Consider the following 20,281-nt stretch of genomic DNA (forward strand, 5'->3'; position numbering starts at 1 on the left):
ATGGCCTAGGAAACCAACTTGCCTTAGCCAGAATTCACACTTGCTAAATTTGGCGTACAATTGATGTTTCCTTAATTCTCCCAAAACAGTTCTGAGATGCTCAGCATGCTCTTCTGGTGTCCTTGAGTATACCAGAATATCATCAATGAACACCACAACAAATTTGTCCATAAATTTCATAAACACTTTGTTCATGAGGTGGACGAAATATGCAGGGGCGTTCGTTAGTCCAAAAGGCATCACTGTGAACTCATATAATCCGTATCTGGAGGTGAATGCTGTCTTAGGGATATCTTCAGTCCGTACTTTCAATTGATGATATCCCGATCTTAAATCAATTTTTCAGAACACCTTGGCTTGCGCGAGCTGGTCAAACAAATCATTTATCCGTGGCATCGGATATTTGTTTTTGATGGTGACCATATTGAGAGCTCGATAGTCTATACACAACCTCAGTGTCCCATCCTTTTTCTTGGCGAATAACACTGGTGAACCCCATGGTGAGGAGCTGGCTCGAATAAATCCTTTGTCCAATAATTCCTTTATTTGCTTCTTCAATTCTACCAACTCTGAGGGTGCCATTCTATAAGGCTTCTTATAGATGGGAGTGGTGCCAGGTGCTAGTTCAATGCTGAACTCTATCTCTCGGTCTGGTGGCATGCCTGGTAGTTCTTCAGGAAATACGTCTGGAAACTCGCACACCACTGGAACTTTCCTCAGTTCTGAAATGTCCGCTTTGTTCAATTTTGGTTGCCGTGACCGTGGTCTCTCTTGAGCGGTAACTTTTATTGTCCTTCCGTGACGATGAGTGAGAATCACAGTCCGATTGAAACAGTCAATGAATCCCTTGTTGGTGGTCAACCAGTCCATCCCTAGGATGACATCCAGTCCTTTGTTTTCCAACACGATGAGATTAGCTTGAAACTGTAGTCCTTCGAACTCAATGGTCACCCCTTGGCAGTAACTCTGAGTGATCGAGCACGATGTCTGGGGCATTCTGCGCTTCTTCCCTGGTCACATGGTTCAGGTGACCCTTCCTGTGATTGTTGTTGGGATTGAAATTCTTGCGCTTGGGGGCTGGATTGTTCCCACCATTGTTCGGCTTGGGGGCCGAGTTCCTTTGTTTTGGGCACTGTTTGGCATAGTGCCCTTCTTCACCACAAGCATAGCAAGTGACCCCTGGACGGTATGTGAAGTCCTTGTCCCTGGAATGAAACTGTTTGGTTGGCCTTAGATCAGTAGTCGGGAATTTTCTTGCTTCATTCCTCGGAACCTCAGTCTTGCTTCGATTGTTGCGAGCAAGAGTCGTCTTGTCCCTCTTTCGCTTACGAATATCTTCCAGACTGCGGTGCTCATTCTCCAGAGTAATGGCCTTGTCAACCAGAGTTTTGAAATCCGGGAAAGTGTGCATGACCAGTTGGCATCTTAACGCTGGCGCCAGGCCGTCCAAAAACTTCTCCATCCTTTTGTTCTCAGTCATATGCTCATCGTAGGCATATCGAGATAGCTGGGTAAGCTGACCGTTGTATTCTGTCACGGACATGCCTCTCTGCTTGAGGTCATCAAATTCTCTTTTCTTGATTTTTATGATGCTTCTGGGGATGTGTGCCCCACGAAAGCTTTCCTTAAACTCTTCCCAGGTGATGTTGTGTTCACTGGGATGCATGTGTAGGAAGTTTTCCCACCATGCTGCAGCTGCTCCAGTGAGGTAGTGAGGTGCATAAAGCACCTTCTCATGATCTGAACACTGAGCAATAATCAGTTTTCTTTCAATGTCACGAAGCCAATCATCGGTTTCAAGTGGCCTATCAGTGTGAGCAAACGTCGAAGGGCGTGTCTTCTGCAGTTCAGACAACTTGGAGTGTGGTTGATATGGCTCACGGTGGTTCCCCATATTGATGACGTGATTCATCATTTCTTGGTGTTGCTGTTGGCTTTGCTCGAAAAGGCGGCATACTTGAGATAGGGCTGCTTCGTTGTCCTGTTGACTAGACTGTCCCTGAGTGAAGTTGTTGCTGGTCTGTGTTCCATAAACTTCTTCTGGTTGATTGGGCATGGAACGAGTCCACGGACGAGACATTTTCCACTCTGGGGTATTATTTTGCAAAACTCATGAGAAGAACTGTGTGGCACAAGGAAAATCTTGCAAAGGCGAAAATTTAAAAGACTTCAAGATTTTTCAAGAAAACATAAACGATTTCGCACGGAGAAGGACTGCTTAGCACAAATCTTACACGCGAAAAGCAAACACACGATACAGCACTCAGGACTAGCACACTACTCCGGGATGTAGCGCACACAACTACTACAAACTAACGTACAGATAAAACATATCATACATGCAGACACAACGCACGGCTACTCGGTGCACTCAGTCCTTCCCCTTGCCGTGGGTAAGACCCAGCGGTGTAGGAGACTCAACCTCCACCTCCTCCTTAGTAGGTTCCAGGCGCGTAGCACTGCGCTGAGGTGATGTCGCGGGAGCGACAGGCGATAGTGCGGGTGCGGCAGGCGGTGCAGCTCTGACTGGAGTAGGAGCGATGACTCGGTCGAACTCCTCAGTGGTAGGCAGACGGCGAGCAGTGGCCAAAATGGCCGGTGCATAAGATGCTGAGGACGAGACGAATGTCAGAGGCGGTGCCATGTGGAGAAGCTCCTTCCTGCTGGTAGGACCGCCCCGGACTAAGTCCATGCGGGCAGCCACAAGATCGTCCACGAGGTTGTCGAAAGATTCCTCCAGAGCTTTGAGATACTCCACAACCATCTTGATGGCTTCATCTCGCTCTCCCCTATGGCAGGCGAATGCATAGTGACAAGTATAAGGCACATGGCATGGGAGGTAGCGGTAGCGACGAGTCTTCATCATAGGAAGAATGTCCCGAAGGCGAGCTATCGCCTCCGTAGGCATGGCCCTTCCCACAAAACGGAAGTGGCGAGACGCAGAACGTCCTCCCTTGAATTGCACCACGGCCTGGTGCATAGACACGTCGTCACTGAGCTTGTGCTGGTAAAGCGTGAACTCCGGACGAGTCGCTGCCCGATCGCGAGCTTGGTGATGGAGACGAGGAGTTGGACAAACCCCTCGGGCACATTAGTGAACACCCGAGTCTCGCAGTTGTTGCCAGCCATCTACAAAAGTAGGCAAAAATTCTGAGTAGTCATGTCATAAATTTATGATGACCAACAGAAAATAGCTACATTTGCAAAATGTTGAAAAAGCACTAAAGACGCTAATATCCGATTAGCGATCGCACCTAGTGGCTTCCTACAGTCAGCCTGCCTCTGATACCAACCTTGTCACGACCGGTTTTCCAATAAAAATATTTATTGAGAGACCGATCCCCTTTACGGACCAGTAAAGAAGAATTCCTTCTCACTGGTAGACAATATCTTGGTCACAGAAGAAAATACCAGGAGTACTGAATATAATCCAAGGTTGGGCGAAGACTGCTCAACAATTTATTACAAACACGCCGATATTACACATAAAGGCGGATAGGGTGGCATAACTACTAACTCACGATAAAAGCGGTGGTGGAAGATATCACAGCGGAGTGGGTGACAAGACTCCTGAATCTAACAACTCTTCGAGCGTCGGACTGAGGCTCGAGGATACTTATTGTGGGTGGCGGAAGCGTATAAGACAAGTGACCAATATCCAGGATCGCACGGGACTGAATGGGACTCCTCTAGGCGTCGAACTCACTATCAAACTCTTCATCCATGAGATCGCCTTCGTCGACATCTGGCCAAATCAACAAGCCAGGTGAGTACTATGAAAGTACTCGCAAGACAGTTCGGACATAAGATATAACAAATGTAAACATGATGCATATGAACAGATTAACAAGCGCACTCAGACATAGAGACAATAATGCATGAGAAATAAAAGAGAAGTCGGGCGGTAGTCCTCCCGAAATCCGAAAATAATACTGAGGGCCAAACGAGTGTCTGAATGACTCCTCGAGAGGAAACCAAAGAAATAACAATGCCGCAGTCGGGCGTCAAGGCGACGCCACATAAAGGGCTTATAATAGAATATAAATAACAGTGCATGCCACAGTCGGACGTCTGAGCGACATCACATAAAGGGCTTATATCAAAAGTAAATAACAAGAGTGCCACAGTCGGACGTCTGAGCGACATCACATAAAGGGCTTATATCAAAAGTAAATAACAAGAGTGCCACAGTTGGACGTCTGAGCGACATCACATAAAGGGCTTATATCAAAAGTAAATAACAAGAGTGCCACAGTCGGACGTCTAAGCGACATCACATAAAGGGCTTATATCAAAAGTAAATAACAAGAGTGCCACAGTCGGACGTCTAAGCGACATCACATAAAGGGATTATATCAAAAGTAAATAACAAAAGTGCCACAGTCGGACGTCTAAGCGACATCACATAAAGGGCTTATATTTCATAACTTGGTATCTTGGTAGCTCAAGAATTTAAATCATTTCAAGGGCATAATCAGGTATGAAATAAACAACAGAGTTAGTCGATCCACAGGAATAACGTTCAACCAAGTTTACCACTCAAGTTTGTTCACCGGGGATTTACCACGAGGACTGACATAGATATGGATATACTGGCCATGGTCCTTGACCATGGATACGATGACTCGGAAGGATTTGACTCTGCAGAGTTTGTACTTTAACCACAACCAATGGATTTCAGTAGTCACAGGGACTAGTTCCGTTTACGGTGTTTTAAGAGAAACACATCTAACCAGTACACACCCATTCAACATTCCGAAGCCAGGAATCACCCTCGGCAGCGTTCAAGAAAAACTTTGAGACGGGGAGGCTACAACCTCGCGTAGCATGGGATCAAATTTATATACGCGCGCTCTAAGGGGTGCCCCCCTCTCGGTCCCAACCGGAAACACCCATGCCCCCTGACCGGATGACTGGCTTTAATCCAGGGCCATGGAACCCTCATCCCGGCCCCTCCATTTGGTGTGTACACGGGAAGAGGTTATCAACTTACTAAACCGTACTCTTTGCAGAAAACGTGTGGTAGCACGAAAGGGAAAGAACGGTAACGTGACTCAGTCCACGTTAACGTCGGAGTTTATCGGATGTCGTAAGGCTGGCATGCTACAACAATACCACCTTACTTCCTTTCATGTCACCACATGACTAGGCCATCTCTCATCAGAGATCACAGTAACTTCGGAACTCACGGATAGTTGCCTCACATGCAACGGGATACTCACCGATGCTCATATGCCATGCATGAACCATTCAAGCAAACATGGAAAACACCTATCATATCAAAGGTTCAAACATGCTTGCCTGGTTCGGAGAAGTCGGAGTCTAGCTCGGCGTCGCGGCTCCGTCACCTCTTTCGGAACATACGGTATAGCGAAAACGTACACTATCGTGAAAATCATCGCGTGCATAAAATTTGATCCAAATAAATACCATAAAAAACTAGGCAGAAATACACGACTGACAGAAAAAGAATCACTCCAAAATCATCTTTTATTAAAAAGTTATAAGGGTTTTAGTCCAGGGACTAATCTGTGATGAAACAGAAAAGATCCAGGGACTTAACTGAGAAAATAGAAAATGGTTCGGAAAGAAAAGCGCCAGCCCAGAGGGAAAACGTACTTGCCCGAAGGCGCCAATAGAAAACGGTTCGAGGGGGAGGAAAGAAGAGTGGCTGACGGGGAGGTCCCACATGTCAGGTTTAAAACCTCGCCGGCGCCCGAAGGCTGCGGTAGTCGCCGGCGTCGAACCACGGCGAGACAGGGAGATCGGAGGGTACCAAGAGGTTCAGCGTGTCCTTCCGCATCAGTGGGTGGTGGACTTGGTCGTCGGAGAGCACCACGTCGACGGCGACACTTTCTCCGGCGGACGGTGGTTCGGGCGATGGTGGAGAACTCCGGTGGGGGCTGCAAACTCCAAATTGAAGCGCGGGTCAGCGAAGAGGATGTATTAGAAGGCTACTGGCAAGAGTTGAGGGGTAGAGGTGCACGCACGGGAGCGAATCGAGCTGGGTCCCGTGGCAGGGCGAGGCGGCCGGAGTTGGGGAAGAAGGCTTCCTCGGGGCTCTCCCAGTGGCTAGGCGTGGTGTTGGAGGTGTGCAGAGGTGGTGTGGGTTCGAGTTCGAGCTCGGGGCCTCTATTTATAGGCGGTCCGAGGGAGTGGCCGTGAACGGGAAATCTCCGGCGAGCGATTACGGCGAGGCAGTGGTTGGTCAGTGGGTTTAGGTGGCCGGGGAGCATCAGGGAGGTTCACTGGTGCTGTTCCACTGCTAAACTTGGTCGGGTTTGGCGTAATAGCGCCGGTCCTCGACGGGGCGGCCGTACGGGCACGGCGGCGGCAGAGCGCGCGCTCCGTGCCTAGCAGTTCACGACGAGGGTGGCAGCGCGCACGGGGGAGTGGATGGCCACGCGGCGGCCTCGGGTGGCTTGGGCGGCGCTGGGCGGCGCCGTCTACGCTGCGCCCCTCTCTGGCGGCCGCAAAGCCGCCGCTGCCGTCGGTCACGGGGCGGCGCACCTCCTCCTGCTCGTCGCCGACGCCCGCAAGCTTCTAGGCGATCGTGCGGCGCAGAGGATAAGGAGGAGGGACAGGGAGCAAGGCGCCACCGCGGCACTGTCGAGATCGACAACAAGTTCTGAAGAAAACGATAGTGCTCTCTGAAACTGTTTATCTGAATTTCTGAACTTGACAGAAACAGTGTCCAGCAGGTGTTCGACGAAATGATTTGGCATGAAGAAAAAAAAATTCTGGAGCTGGGACTTGGTGAGGTGACCTCTCAATGCACCCAGAGGCTGCCTGAATTTTCTCAGATTTTTAGGAGGAGGATTCAAATGAATTTCATCAAATTTGGCAAATAAGGTCCAAACTTGCAGTAAGAATAATTTGAAATATTTGAACTGGATACCAGTGGATCTTCATGGATCCTGGTTGAGGGCTCAAAGGACTAGCTAGGGGAATTGGTTTGGAGACAAAACTCAAAACAGAAAGGGTAGCTCCTTTGTAAATCTCCAAGAGCTAGAATAGAAGGCAGAAATAATTTTTGATAAGAAATAAATGGAAACAAATATATGGAGATGTTCAACTTGCTGGTTTTGAAGTATATCATGATCCAAAGATGAGGAAAGGCTTATGGGAGGGGATTTACACTTAGGTCATGGCAAGAGGGATTTTTGAAAGTGGAAAGGATCATTCCAAATGCCATAGGGCTATTTAAAAGATTTTCAAAAGAAATTTTCCCAAGTGGAAAGCATTTGGTTTTTGAGTCCAAATAAGAAGGGAAAAGCCTCCAAGATCAAAACCAAGTCTTGGGTGAATCCAAAAAAAAATACTTGCCATAAAAAAAAATTTGAGAGGGAGAGTTCTTCAGAAAATTTTAAATAACATCCCTCAAATCAAATAAAAGTTTGAAAAAGCCAAATAAAATTTTGGGTGTCACAAGCGTCTTCGTACTTGTCCGACAACAAATCAGCCGCAGACAGCATCGTCCACGTTTGACCACCATGTGCAAGGTTCATGCTATCTTCTTCAATCTCACCGTGGTTCCATCGTACCAATTCAGGCAGTGGCCCGTTGCATGGCTGATCCCAATGTTGGTACCCTCCCGTACATATGCAAGCCAATCTCAAGTCGCACCAACCCTAACCTGTGAAACAGTGAGCAGGGGGAGAATTAGGAAATGGACATGGAAGTAGTCTTTAGAATGCATTTACTACGTGATCAAACTCATCTTACCTGCTCATCGGACAAAATCCGAGTGCCCCTCAACGTCGGCATCTCAAGGGGCGTCAACTTGCAACTGTGGCCACGCCGCGCTGGAGAGACCCCCAAGGAAACATCCTCATGTGTTGCATAGAACATCAAGATGCATTTATATGAGTAGTTTATCTTTTGAGAGAAAAGGATGAGCGAGGGAAGGCCTTATTTGCAAATGTGGAGAGGGGTGTAGGTTTCTTTTTGCAAAATTGACACAGTTTTCTTCCTATCCATCATATATAAATTGGACGGCCTATAAAAAAGCAGAGTTGGTGATGATGGTGTGCCTGCCATCCTGCAATATGGGCCGTCCGATCTATATCCAACGGATAGGAAGGAAACTATGACAATTTACACGCACTCCTCTCCACATTTGCAGATAAGGCCTTCATTCGTTCATCCTTTTCTCCCACAAGATCTTGATGTTCCGTGCAACGCACGAGCATCTTTGGAACATCAATTTGCACGCGGACGAACGTTGTATGCAGTGTCAAGTTTTCTCTACTACTGCTCCTTGTAGTGAGCGGTATGCAATGCATGTGTCAGCAGACATGACAGCTTGTCCATGGAAGTTGAACCACGGCGACCATCACGTTTCTTGTTTCTACCACTGCCACACCCACACGCGATTCCCACGACGCCGCTCCAACCCACGGCACGACGTCCCCCGACGTGCACCTCATCCCTCTCGGCCCCACCGCTCCTCTGCCTTTGTGTGCATGACATGCGGGCTAGCTGAGCTGCGGCTACCATCAACTTTCTACCACAGTCACACCCGATTGGACGCGGTTTGCCTGCTCCGATCCATACTCCCGCACCATCGAATTTTCTTCCAGCGGCTGTGACGCATTTCGTCACGGGCATCAATCCTCAGCTGGAGTACTTCTGTACTACAGGTCGTACCCGTTGGTGTGGCCATCTACGCCTCGTAACGCCTCGACGCCCAGCTGTGGCACCCTCACCACGGCCATGCCACCACCGGCCGGTTCATCTCGAACGAGTGATTCGCGAACCACGCCACCACCATGAGAATGACATGTGGGCCAGCAGCATTTAAGGTCCGCATGTCATTGACTCATAGGCCGGTGCACTAAGCCACTGAAGCTCGGTCTCGTGGGCCCCAAGAGGGAAATGTGCCCGTGCGTTGCGACAGATAGGAAGGGCTTGTGGTGCTCCCGCAGTATGAGCTCGTGCCAAACCCGGATGAGATTTGGTAACCAACTAGTAAGCTACACGTGCATTGCACGCATGAGATTTGGTAACCAAATCTCCACTCTCTATATCTATATCTATATCCATATCCTATATCTATATCTATATCTATATCTATACTCTTATAAAAAAATAGTGTTGGTGATGATGGTGTGCCTGCCATCCTACAAAATAGGCCGTCTGATTTTTATCTGACGGATAGGAAGGAAACTATGGCAATTTTGCAAAAAGATGCCCACACCCTTCTCCACATTTGCAAATAAGGCCTTCTCTTGTTCATCCTTTTCTCCCACAACATAAACTACTCATACAAATGCATCTTGATTTTCCGTGCAACGCATGGGCATCTTGCTAGTTATGAATAAATAACACTCTATCAACGAGCCCCATCAGACACCAAATTTCTTGGCTTTCCTGCTATAGCTAGATCTTCCCCTCGTTTCTGTTTTCCAACCCGGCGGCGGGCGGGGTGCGGTTTGCCAATGGTCGGTTTGCTCAATGACGGTCCCACATGAAAGTGAAAATGCTAGGCAACACTACTTCCCTAGCTATGTGGCGTGCCGGACGGGCCGTGGAGTACTCCCGATTCCCAGGAATGTGGGGGTGCGACGCGAACGCGGCATGCCTTTTCCTTTTACTAGCAACGTGCCCGTGCATTGCGACGGATCCAAAGTAGTAGAATAGTAGTACTTGTTCACAAACTTGAAAGAAATCACTCTTATTTTGATATACTCCTAATATATTACTTTTTACTCAAAATATATTTCTCAGGCTGTTTTGATGAGGTGAGGGAGGGATGTGGTTGCTTTCAAGATAATAAGTTTTTTTTTTGCAAATTGGAGCAGAGAAGTGGGCTATTGTTGAAAAAATGCCACAACTTACCTCACAACTGTTAGATGCAGATCTAATGGTCAGAAACGAAGGATGGCAGACACACCACCATCACCAACTGAGTCTTTTATAAGAGTAGGAGTAGAGAAAAATGTATAAATTGTAACATTTGGTTCTGCTCCTAGGCACGATCGATAGATAGAAATAACGATTGGAAACGCTAGGGTGGGGTTATTTCCGCCAGATAAGCAGGGTACGTAGTAGCTAGGTTGGCGCATTGTCGGTTTGGTCACATGCGGTCCGACATGTTCGAGTGTTTCTAGCAAGATGCCCGTGCATTGCACGAAGTTGATGGAAAAGTTAAGCATAACTTATAAATTGACGGATGGAGTACTAGTTACAGTGAGGCATATAATTAAGCAAAGGGATCGCACATGTCGGTATTGACTGGAACGAGAATGCAATAGCACAATAAGAATTAAGGCCACGATGATGCGATCGCAATGGTGGTTTCATGAGGCTAGAAGAGAGATGCATCCATCAACGTACGACCTCCTCCTCCTCAACTTAGTGCGCCGGGCCACCGACCGGCAGCTAAGGAGCGGCGGCTTTTGTGGGGAGGTCAAGGTGCTTCTCAGCAAAGGCATCCAAGCCTTCCAGCCGGTTGAGGAAGGCCAACGTCGTAGCGTCCTCAATGGCCTTGTAGATACCTATGTACATGATTTGCTCGTACATATGGGTGTGTAGGTCGACGAATTCTTGCAGGGCGAGGTGCCTCGCGGCAAGCGCAACCTCTAGGTGGACATTCTTCGTGGCGTCGGTGGGCAGTCGTAGGGCCACCGGTGCTTAAAAGATTAGGGTGGCAGGCAATGAGGAGCCTGGGCGCGCGGGCTGGAGGAGTACGGCGATGTCGTCCCCGAGCTTCTTGAGGACGGTGAACTTGTTGGTGGTGGCAATGATCATCTGGTCCAACGGAGAGTCGTAGTTGGCGTCAACGGCGGCTATCCACCAGCCGGTCGCGAACACCGTCTGGAGACGATCCTCGGCGCCATGCCCCAGGCCGGCGTCGTGGACCATCTGGCACAGCCGCTTGCCGCTCACGCGCATCGCTGCCATGGGTCTGGAGTGAGCACTTTTGCGCTTAGTGTAGATGCTTAGGCAAATGCTTAGGTGCGTACGATGTGGTAGATGCATTGGAATGGAGGGGCGCCTTTATATGAGTGCAAACTGCGTTGCATTCACATCGTGCAGCCTCCTTTCCCAGTCCTCCTCCCATTACTTCCCTCATGCATGCACGATGCTAATTGAAGGAGGATGCATCATTGGCCGTTCAACATTTCGGGAACCACTACCGCTCCCTCCTCTGCATTAAAGCCGTATCGGGAACTGCACCGCTCGCTGTCAAATCGAATAGTACTGTGCCGCTCGCTGCACGCCCGGCTGAACACGCCTCCCCGCCTACATCAAACCCCTCAGTTAAACCCACATGCAAACCGAGAAACCTACTCCGGCCACACGTCCATTCATGAGCAGGCCGGAATTAAACGCAACACCGGCCGAGCTCCTCCCGTCCGCCCTCAGTTTAAACTAGGCCAGACGCCGGCCAAGTTCCTACCGTCCGCCCTCTATTTAAACGAGGCCAGACAGACAGCGGGCAAGAATCACACCCCTCCACTGCTCCCCCATCTCCTCCACCATTTTCTCCACTCTTCCGATGGCTTCCCAGGAGCCATTCTCCGGCATACTACCCGGCTGGGTGGCCCGCCGAGCCGTCCGGATACGGGGGAGGCCGCTCCATGCTTCATCAACCTCGCTTGGCCCGACGGAGCCAGTTGTCGCCCCAATCCGGCGCATGGTTTAGCAACTCGCCTCTCCAGTTCAGCTCGATGAGGAGTGGCGAGTTGCTCCATGCCGGCACAGCGGCGAGCACGCCGGTACGGGTGTCACCGCTGTCGCGTCATACCACGCCACCAGTGGCCGCGCCTCCCGTGTCTGTGGGCACTCCTCCCGTGCCTGCAGCCGCGCCTCCTGTGCTTGCGGCAAGGCCATGCAGGCAGAGACAGAGGTCGGGTGTGTGAAGAGCGACGAGTCGGTGGCCAGCTTCTCCGTGTCCGCCGCCATCATCGAGGAGAAGTAGAACACGGGAGGCCGCCGCCACTTGGGTCCCATGAAGGCCACCATCGAGGCGACGACTGCGCATTCAGGTGGTTTCTTTGCTGCTTTGTCTCTTCCGAGGACCTTCGTCGACCCTGCAAGTGTCTGCCGGACATGAAGAAGACGATGGGATCCGCGGGCGGCCATTTAGATTAGGTACTCCCTCTCCTGCTGGCAGGAAATATTTGTTCTAAGAATGGATAAATTGGATGTGTCTATAACTAAAATAAGTCTAGATACATCCATTTCTAGGACAAGTATTTCTGGACGGAGGGAGTATTAATTATACCAAGAGAGCCGAATTAGCACCGCTTAGTTCATGTAAATGTAATGAAATCCATCATGTTTATATGAAGATCCGGCTTTTTTATATGAAATCCTGCATGCCTATTTGAAAACAGCCCGTGTTTGCACGAATTTCATCTGGTTGGTTAGAGTTGTGAAAATGTATGCCGCTGGCGTTTGATGTCGTCCTCCGCGGAAGGAAGCGGGAGGAAATTTGCCGGCTACCGTTGGAGATGCTCTTATGCTAGAAATAATAGAGTCACATCCAATCCATTTGAGTTAATTGCGTGTATGATTCTCCCTCTATAAAAAGTTAATTGCATGTACAGTGTACACATGACTTGCAGGGTGGCTATAGCTTCGTACAGAAAGTTAAAAAGAAACAAGTCCATCCTTAATCTTGTAGTCTAAGTACTCTGTGGGTTCCACTGTCAGTACAGTAGCGAAAGAAGTATATATTAAATAAGTAATATATAATATAAAAATCTAAAGTTAAAGACAGAATTCGAACTCAGGTCATCGCATTGCGAGCATCCGACGCTAACCAGTCCAGCACATTTTTGTTGTAGACCATGCTGGAGATATATCTCCATGTCTACTCTTATACTCCATCTGTTCCTAAATATTTGTCTTTTTCACATTTCAAATGGAGTACCACATACGGATGTGTATGTAGACATATTTTAGAGTGTAGATTCACTCATTTTGCACCGTATGTAGTCACTTGTTGAAATCTCTAAAAATACAAATATTTAGGAACGGAGGGAGTAGAAAACAGAGTTGGTGATGATGGTGTGCGTGCCATCCTGCAATATAGGCCATCAGATTTATATCTAATGGATAGGAAAGAAACTATCGCAATTTTGCAAAAAGTTATCCACACCCCTCTCCATGTTTTCAAATAAGGCCTTCACTACAGGAATCAGCTACTTTGCCGTCTGCCGAGGCAGACGACAAAGGCATGGAAGGCGGACGGCAAAGGCCTTTGTCGTATGCCGCGGACGGCAAAAGGCGCGTGCAAAGAAAGGATCGGCAAAGACCTTATTTGCCGTCTGCTTCCTGACGCGGACGGCAAAGGAGCCTTTGCCATCAGCGGCGAACGGCAAAGAAAGCCGATGGAAATAAATTCGCTATTAGTCCGTTAGGTGGCTAACGGCAGTCTTTGCTGTCCGTGGCTGACGGCAAAGAGCATCAGGCCTTTGCCGTCTGCCACTGTAGGCAAATTGACCAAATGGTCAGCTGCCAGGAAACACAGGTGGTTGCCACGTGACTTCTTTGCCGTCCGCGGCGGACGGCAAAGAGCCCTTTGCCGTCGGTGGCAGACGGCAAAGAGCCCGCATTGCCTCTTTTTTTTCTGTTTTTTCTTATACCCAACCATTTTCACAACAAATAGATGATACATATATATTTTTCACATGGCAAGTTCACAGCAAACATATGAGATATCCAACACATATAATTTCATCATACATGCATAGTTCCAGCAACCATACATAGCAAGTTCCACATACATGCATCCAACCATACATATTACAATAGTGTCATCCTACCATACATGCATAGTTCATCGATACGAAAGAAAAATAGTTCATCCAAGCAAGCACTCCATCTATGCAAGCTTCCGTGAAGCGAATGAATTCTGCAAAATGGGAAATAAGAAAGTTAGAAGAAGAAGATTAGAAGAAGAAGAAGAAGAAGAAAATGAAGAAGAAGAAGAATATATGACATTTATGAGCTATTTAGGTGAAATTGATCGTTTGTGAGCTAACATAGGTGAAATGGATCGTTTATGAGCTAACCTAGGTGAAATGGATCGCTTATGAGCTAACTTAGGTAGAATGCATCATTTTAGAGCTAACCTAGGTAAGATGGATCATTTCGGAGCTAACCTAGATAAGATGGGTAATTTTAGAGCTAACTTGGGTAAAATGGATCATTTATGAGCTAAGTAAGGTAAAATGGGTCATTTTAGAGCTAACTTAGGTAAAATGAATCGTTTATGAGCCAACTAAGGTAAAATGGATCATTTTGGAGGTCAGTAAGCTTATCAAGTCATTTTGGAGGAAATAAAGCTAAGTCTAGGTCTTTATGCATTTGTTAAGCAAAACACTAGAGAAACTTACCGTGATCATGGAGGTGTGGGAGCGGGCTGGCTCGTGCCGGTACCTAGAGAAGGATCGTGCGATGCTTGTCTGGAGTTACGCTGCAACAAAGATCAGTTCCAATGTCTCGTTAGCATGATGACACTCACATGTTAAGACTAGCAAGTAGTGTCCATTCAAATTAAAATCACCGTCATCCCAGGAGCAATCATTGGCATCGGCGGAGCGGTCTGACCAGACTTCTCGCACACAGACTGCACATTTGGTTTTGACGACTCAGTCATTCTAGTTAGTAATGAGACAAACACTACATGAATGTTTTGGCTAATCAGCAGAAGAAACTTACCACAAGGAGCTCGTACATTGCCCTTGCCTGCATGTCATTCCGTGCCCTCTCCTCCTCCAACATCTTTGCCGTCCTCTCCTCCAACTCCCGCTGCCTCTCCGCCGCCTCCGACAGAAGTTTCTCCGTTCTATCTCTATCACTCTGTATAGCAGCCTGCAACACCACTCCTCGTTAGCATTTGTAATCATTGATGGAAGCGCACACAATGTAATGGAGAAAGATAGCTGAGTACGTATAACTAACCTTCAAGGCGAGTTGGACTGGCCGTTCACGAGGCCTTATCTCAGGAGCGGATCTCGACTGGCGTGCCTTGATCTCCGGGAGAGTGCTAGGACAACGGATAAGTCCATCTCCAATGGCTATCGAGCCATGGGACCTCACGCCACCAGCTATCATCACCAGCTCTGGATCAATGGGACCCTGGCTCGGGTTAAAGTCCTCCCCTTTCCTCGCCTTCCCTTCATCTCTATCTTTCACGAGCTTGTCGTGGGAGGAGATGTTGGTGAAGTTGTTTGCATCATCGAGGTCAGACGAAGAGAATGCCTTGACTTTCTTGTAAGAGGCAGTATGGCCATGGCATAGAGGTCGTACACCTCTGGCACCTTATCCGCCTTATTGTAGCGTGCCTAAAAGAGAGAAACAACGTAAATTAGTAATTAAAGGGATCAAGCTAGCATGATGAATGAATTGCATGAATCATGAAGCAAACCACATACCCAGTTCCGCCCGAACTGATATAAGTTGGAGCTGCCATGATGGTGTGGCACACCTTCCATTTGGGCACGTTTGTCCTTGGCCGCATTGTGGACGGCTAGCCATTCTTTTGAGCACCACTCATTGACCAACACCTCCCAACAATCCATCCGATCCGCACACCATCTCGGAGGCGCCTAAGTTAGCAAATAGAAACTTGAGCGCTACGGCTATGAATTACTAAATGAAGCAAGTAAGTACAAGGCCTTAAGAATTACCTTCATGTATTGCTCCTTACTTAGGAACTTCTCACGGCACGCCGGCTTGGGCTTCTTGATACCACGCAAGGCGTAGTAGTCTCGAACAGCCTGCACCCAAGCCTCGTGCCGTAAGTTCTGTAGTAGGCGCTTGCAGACGTTCTCGATAACATTTGCCGCCTCCTCCTCATACCCCTCCTCACACCTGTAGAATGTCTGCAATCAAATGAGACAATATTGATTAGTACAATTAATAACTAGCTAGTTGAAGATTTTTAATTGTGTAAAGGAGAAATTACCCAGAACTTTCCGATCACCACGTCTGCCCTCGTGTCGCACAAGACCCCGTCGATAATCTCACCCGGCGGGGCCGGGGCAGCCAAGTAGTGCGCCCAGCTCAATCCAAGCTCTGGAAGCCGACCCTCACCAGGCAACGTGACAAACCCCCGGGAAGTTTTGCCGGCAAAGCACTCCAAGGACGGAGTTGGGCCGGCGGACCTTCTCATGGTGGTCCCAACCCCTGCAACATGACAAGGCCAATGCATTAGATATTTCAAGAAACGTGAATGCAGAAGGTACACAGATATTAAATGCACTTACCTCTCCCCATCAGGGAAAATCAACCACCTCTGCTCGCGGGTCACCGGCATGGACGGGAGCCGTGTACAACCACGCTGGTAGATGGTGCCCCCCTCCTCCTCAATATCAGTCGGCTCCCCGTCATCGTCAGCATGGCCACTCGGCCCCTCAGGCTGATCCGGCCAGGTACCCCATCCAGACATGTGCTCGGCCGGGGTCTCGTGGGCCCAACTATCGTGGGCCAAAGGCCCGTGGACCCAAGGCTCGTGGACCGGAGTCCGTGTAGCCTCCTCATCGGACGAGTCGACCCTAGCAGTCACGTGCTCGGGTGAAACAGCTGGGTGCTACCTCTTCAGCACTGCGTTGGTTTTCCCTTGAAGGGGAAAGGGTGATGCAGCAAAGTAGTGTAAGTATTTCCCTCCGTTTTTGAGAACCAAGGTATTAATCCAGTAGGAGGCTACGCACGAGTCCCTCGCACCTACACAAAACAAATAACTCCACGCAACCAACGCGATAAGGGGTTTTCAATCCCTTCACGGTCACTTACGAGAGTGAGATCTGATAGATATGATAGGATAATATTTTTGGTATTTTTGTGATAAAGATGCAAAGTAAAATAAAAGCAAAGTAAAAAGCAAAGGAAATAACTAAGTATTGGAAGGTTAATATGATGAAGATAGACCCGGGAGCCATAGGTTTCACTAGTGGCTTCTCTCAAGAGCATAAGTAATTTACGGTGGGTGAACGAATTACTGTTGAGCAATGGACAGAACTGAGCATAGTTATGAGAATATCTAGGTATGATCATGTATATAGGCATCACGTCTGAGACAAGTAGACCGACTCCTGCCTACATCTACTACAATTACTCCACTCATCGACCGCTATCCATCATGCATCTAGAGTATTAAGTTCATGAAAACAGAGTAATGCCTTAAGCAAGATGACATGATGTAGAGGGATAAATTCATGCAATATGATAAAAAACCCATCTTGTTATCCTCGATGGCAACAATACAATACGTGCCTTGCTGCCCCTACTGTCACTGGGAAAGGACACCACAAGATTGAACCCAAAGCTAAGCACTTCTCCCATTGCAAGAAAGATCAATCTAGTAGGCCAAACCAAACTGATAATTCGAAGAGACTTGCAAAGATAACCAATCATACACAAAAGAATTCAGAGAAGATTCAAATATTGTTCATAGATAATCTTGATCATAAACCCACAATTCATCGGTCTCAACAAACACACCGCAAAAAGAAGATTACATCTAATAGATCTCCACGAGAGAGGGGGAGAACATTGTATTGAGATCCAAAAAGAGAGAAGAAGCCATCTAGCTACTAACTATGGACCTGAAGGTCTGAGGTAAACTACTCACACTTCATCGGAGGGGCTATGGTGTTGATGTGGAAGCCCTCCGTGATGGATGCCCCCTCCGGCGGAGCTCCGGAACAGGCCCCAAGATGGGATCTCATGGGTACAGAAGGTTGCGGCGGTGGAATTAGGTTTTTGGTTCCGTATCTGATCGTTTGGGGGTACGTAGGTATATATAGGAGGAAGAAGTACGTCGGTGGAGCAATGTGGGCCCACGAGGGTGGAGGGCGCCCCTGGGGGGTGGGCGCGCCCCCTACCTCCTGGCCTCTTGGAAGCTTCTCTTACGTAGGGTCCAAGTCTCCTGGATCATGTTCGTTCCAAAAATCACGCTCCCGAAGGTTTCATTCCGTTTGGACTCCGTTTGATATTCTTTTTCGGCGAAACTCTTAAATAGGTAAAATACAACAATTCTGGGCTGGGCCTCCGGTTAATAGGTTAGTCCCAAAAATAATATAAAAGTGGATAATAAAGCCCAATATTGTCCAAAACAGTAGATAATATAGCATGGAGCAATCAAAAATTATAGATACGTTGGAGACGTATGAAGCATCCCCAAGCTTAATTCCTGCTCGTCCTCGAGTAGGTAAATGATAAAAAAGTTAATTTTTGATGCGGAGTGCTACTTGGCATAATTTCAATGTAATTCTTCTTAATTGTGGTATGAATATTAAGATCCAAAAGATTCAAGATAAAAGTTCGTATTGACATAAAAATAATAATACTTCAAGCATACTAACTAAGCAATTATGTCTTCTCAAAATAACATGGCCAAAGAAAGTTCATCCCTACAAAATCATATAGTTTAGTCATGCTCCATTTTCGTCACACAAGAATGCTCTCATCATGCACAACCCCGATGACAAGCCAAGCAATTGTTTCACACTTTAGTAATCTCAAACCTATAAACTTTCATGCAATATATGAGCGCGAGCCATGGACATAGAACTATGGGTGGAATAGAATATGATGATGGGCTTATGTGGAGAAGACAAAAAAGGAGAAAGTCTCACATCAACGAGGCTAATCAATGAGCTATGGAGATGCCCATCGATTGATGTTAATGCAAGGAGTAGGGATTGCCCTGCAACGGATGCACTAGAGCTATAAATGTATGAAAGCTCAACAAAAGAAACTAAGTGGGTGTGCATCCAACTTGCTTGCTCACGAAGACCTAGGGCACTTGAGGAGGCCCATTGTTGGAATATACAAGCCAAGTTCTATAATGAAAAATTCCCACTAGTATATGAAAGTGACAAAACAAGAGACTATCTATCATGAAGATTATGGTGCTACTTTGAAGCACAAGTGTGGCAAAGGATAGTAGCATTGTCCCTTCTCTCTTTTTCTCTCATTTTTTTGGGCTTCTCTTTTTTTATGGCCTTTCTCTCTCTTTTTTTATTCCTCACTTGGGACAATGCTCTAGAAAATGATGATCATCACACTTCTATTTATTTACAACTCAATGATTACAACTCGATACTAGAACAAAGTATGACTCTATATGAATGCCTCCGGCGGTGTGCCGGGATATGCAGTGAACCAAGAGTGACATGTATGAAAGAATTATGAACGGTGGCTTTGACACAAATACTATGTCAACTACATGATCATGCTAAGCAATATGACAATGATGAATGTGTCATGATAAACGGAATGGTGGAAAGTTGCATGGCAATATATCTCGGAATGGCTATGGAAATGCCATAATAGGTAGGTATGGTGGCTGTTTTGAGGAAGATATAAGGAGGTTTATGTGTGAAAGAGCGTATCATATCACGGGGTTTGGATGCACCGGCGAAGTTTGCACCAACTCTCAATGTGAGAAAGGGCAATGCATGGTACCGAAGAGGCTAGCAATGATGGAAGGGTGAGAGTGCGTATAATCCATGGACTCAACATTAGTCATAAAGAACTCACATACTTATTGCAAAAATCTACAAGTCATCAAAAACAAAGAATTACACGCATGCTCCTAGGGGGATAGATTGGTAGGAAAAGACCATCGCTCGTCCCCGACCGCCACTCATAAGGAGGACAATGAAAGAACACCTCATGTTTCAAATTTGTTACACAACGCTTACCATACGTGCATGCTACGGGACTTGCAAACTTCAACACAAGCATTTCTCAAATTCACAACTACTCAACTAGCACGACTTTGATATTATTACCTCCATATCTCAAAACAATCGTCAAGCATCAAACTTCTCTTAGTATTCAACACACTCATAAGAAAGTTTTTACTAATCTTGAATACCTAGCATATTAGGATTATTTAAGCAAATTACCATGCTATTTAAGACTCTCAAAATAATCCAAGTGAAGCATGAGAGATCAATAGTTTCTATAAAACAAATCCACCACCGTGCTCTAAAAGGTATAAGTGAGGTACTAGAGCAAAACTATATAACTCAAAAGATATAAGTGAAGCACATAGAGTATTCTAACAAATTCCAAATCATGTATGGCTCTCTCAAAAGGTGTGTACATCAAGGATGATTGTGGTAAAATAAAAAGAAAATACTCAAATCATACAAGACGCTCCAAGCAAAACACATATCATGTGGTGAATAAAAATATAGCTCCAAGTAAAGTTACCGATGAAAGTAGACGAAAGAGGGGATGCCTTCCAGGGCATCCCCAAGCTTTGGCTTTTTGGTGTCCTTAGATTATCTTGGGGGTGCCATGGGCATCT

The sequence above is a fragment of the Triticum aestivum genome, chromosome 5D, assembly GCF_018294505.1.
Source record: "Triticum aestivum cultivar Chinese Spring chromosome 5D, IWGSC CS RefSeq v2.1, whole genome shotgun sequence".
Lineage (NCBI taxonomy): Eukaryota > Viridiplantae > Streptophyta > Magnoliopsida > Poales > Poaceae > Triticum > Triticum aestivum.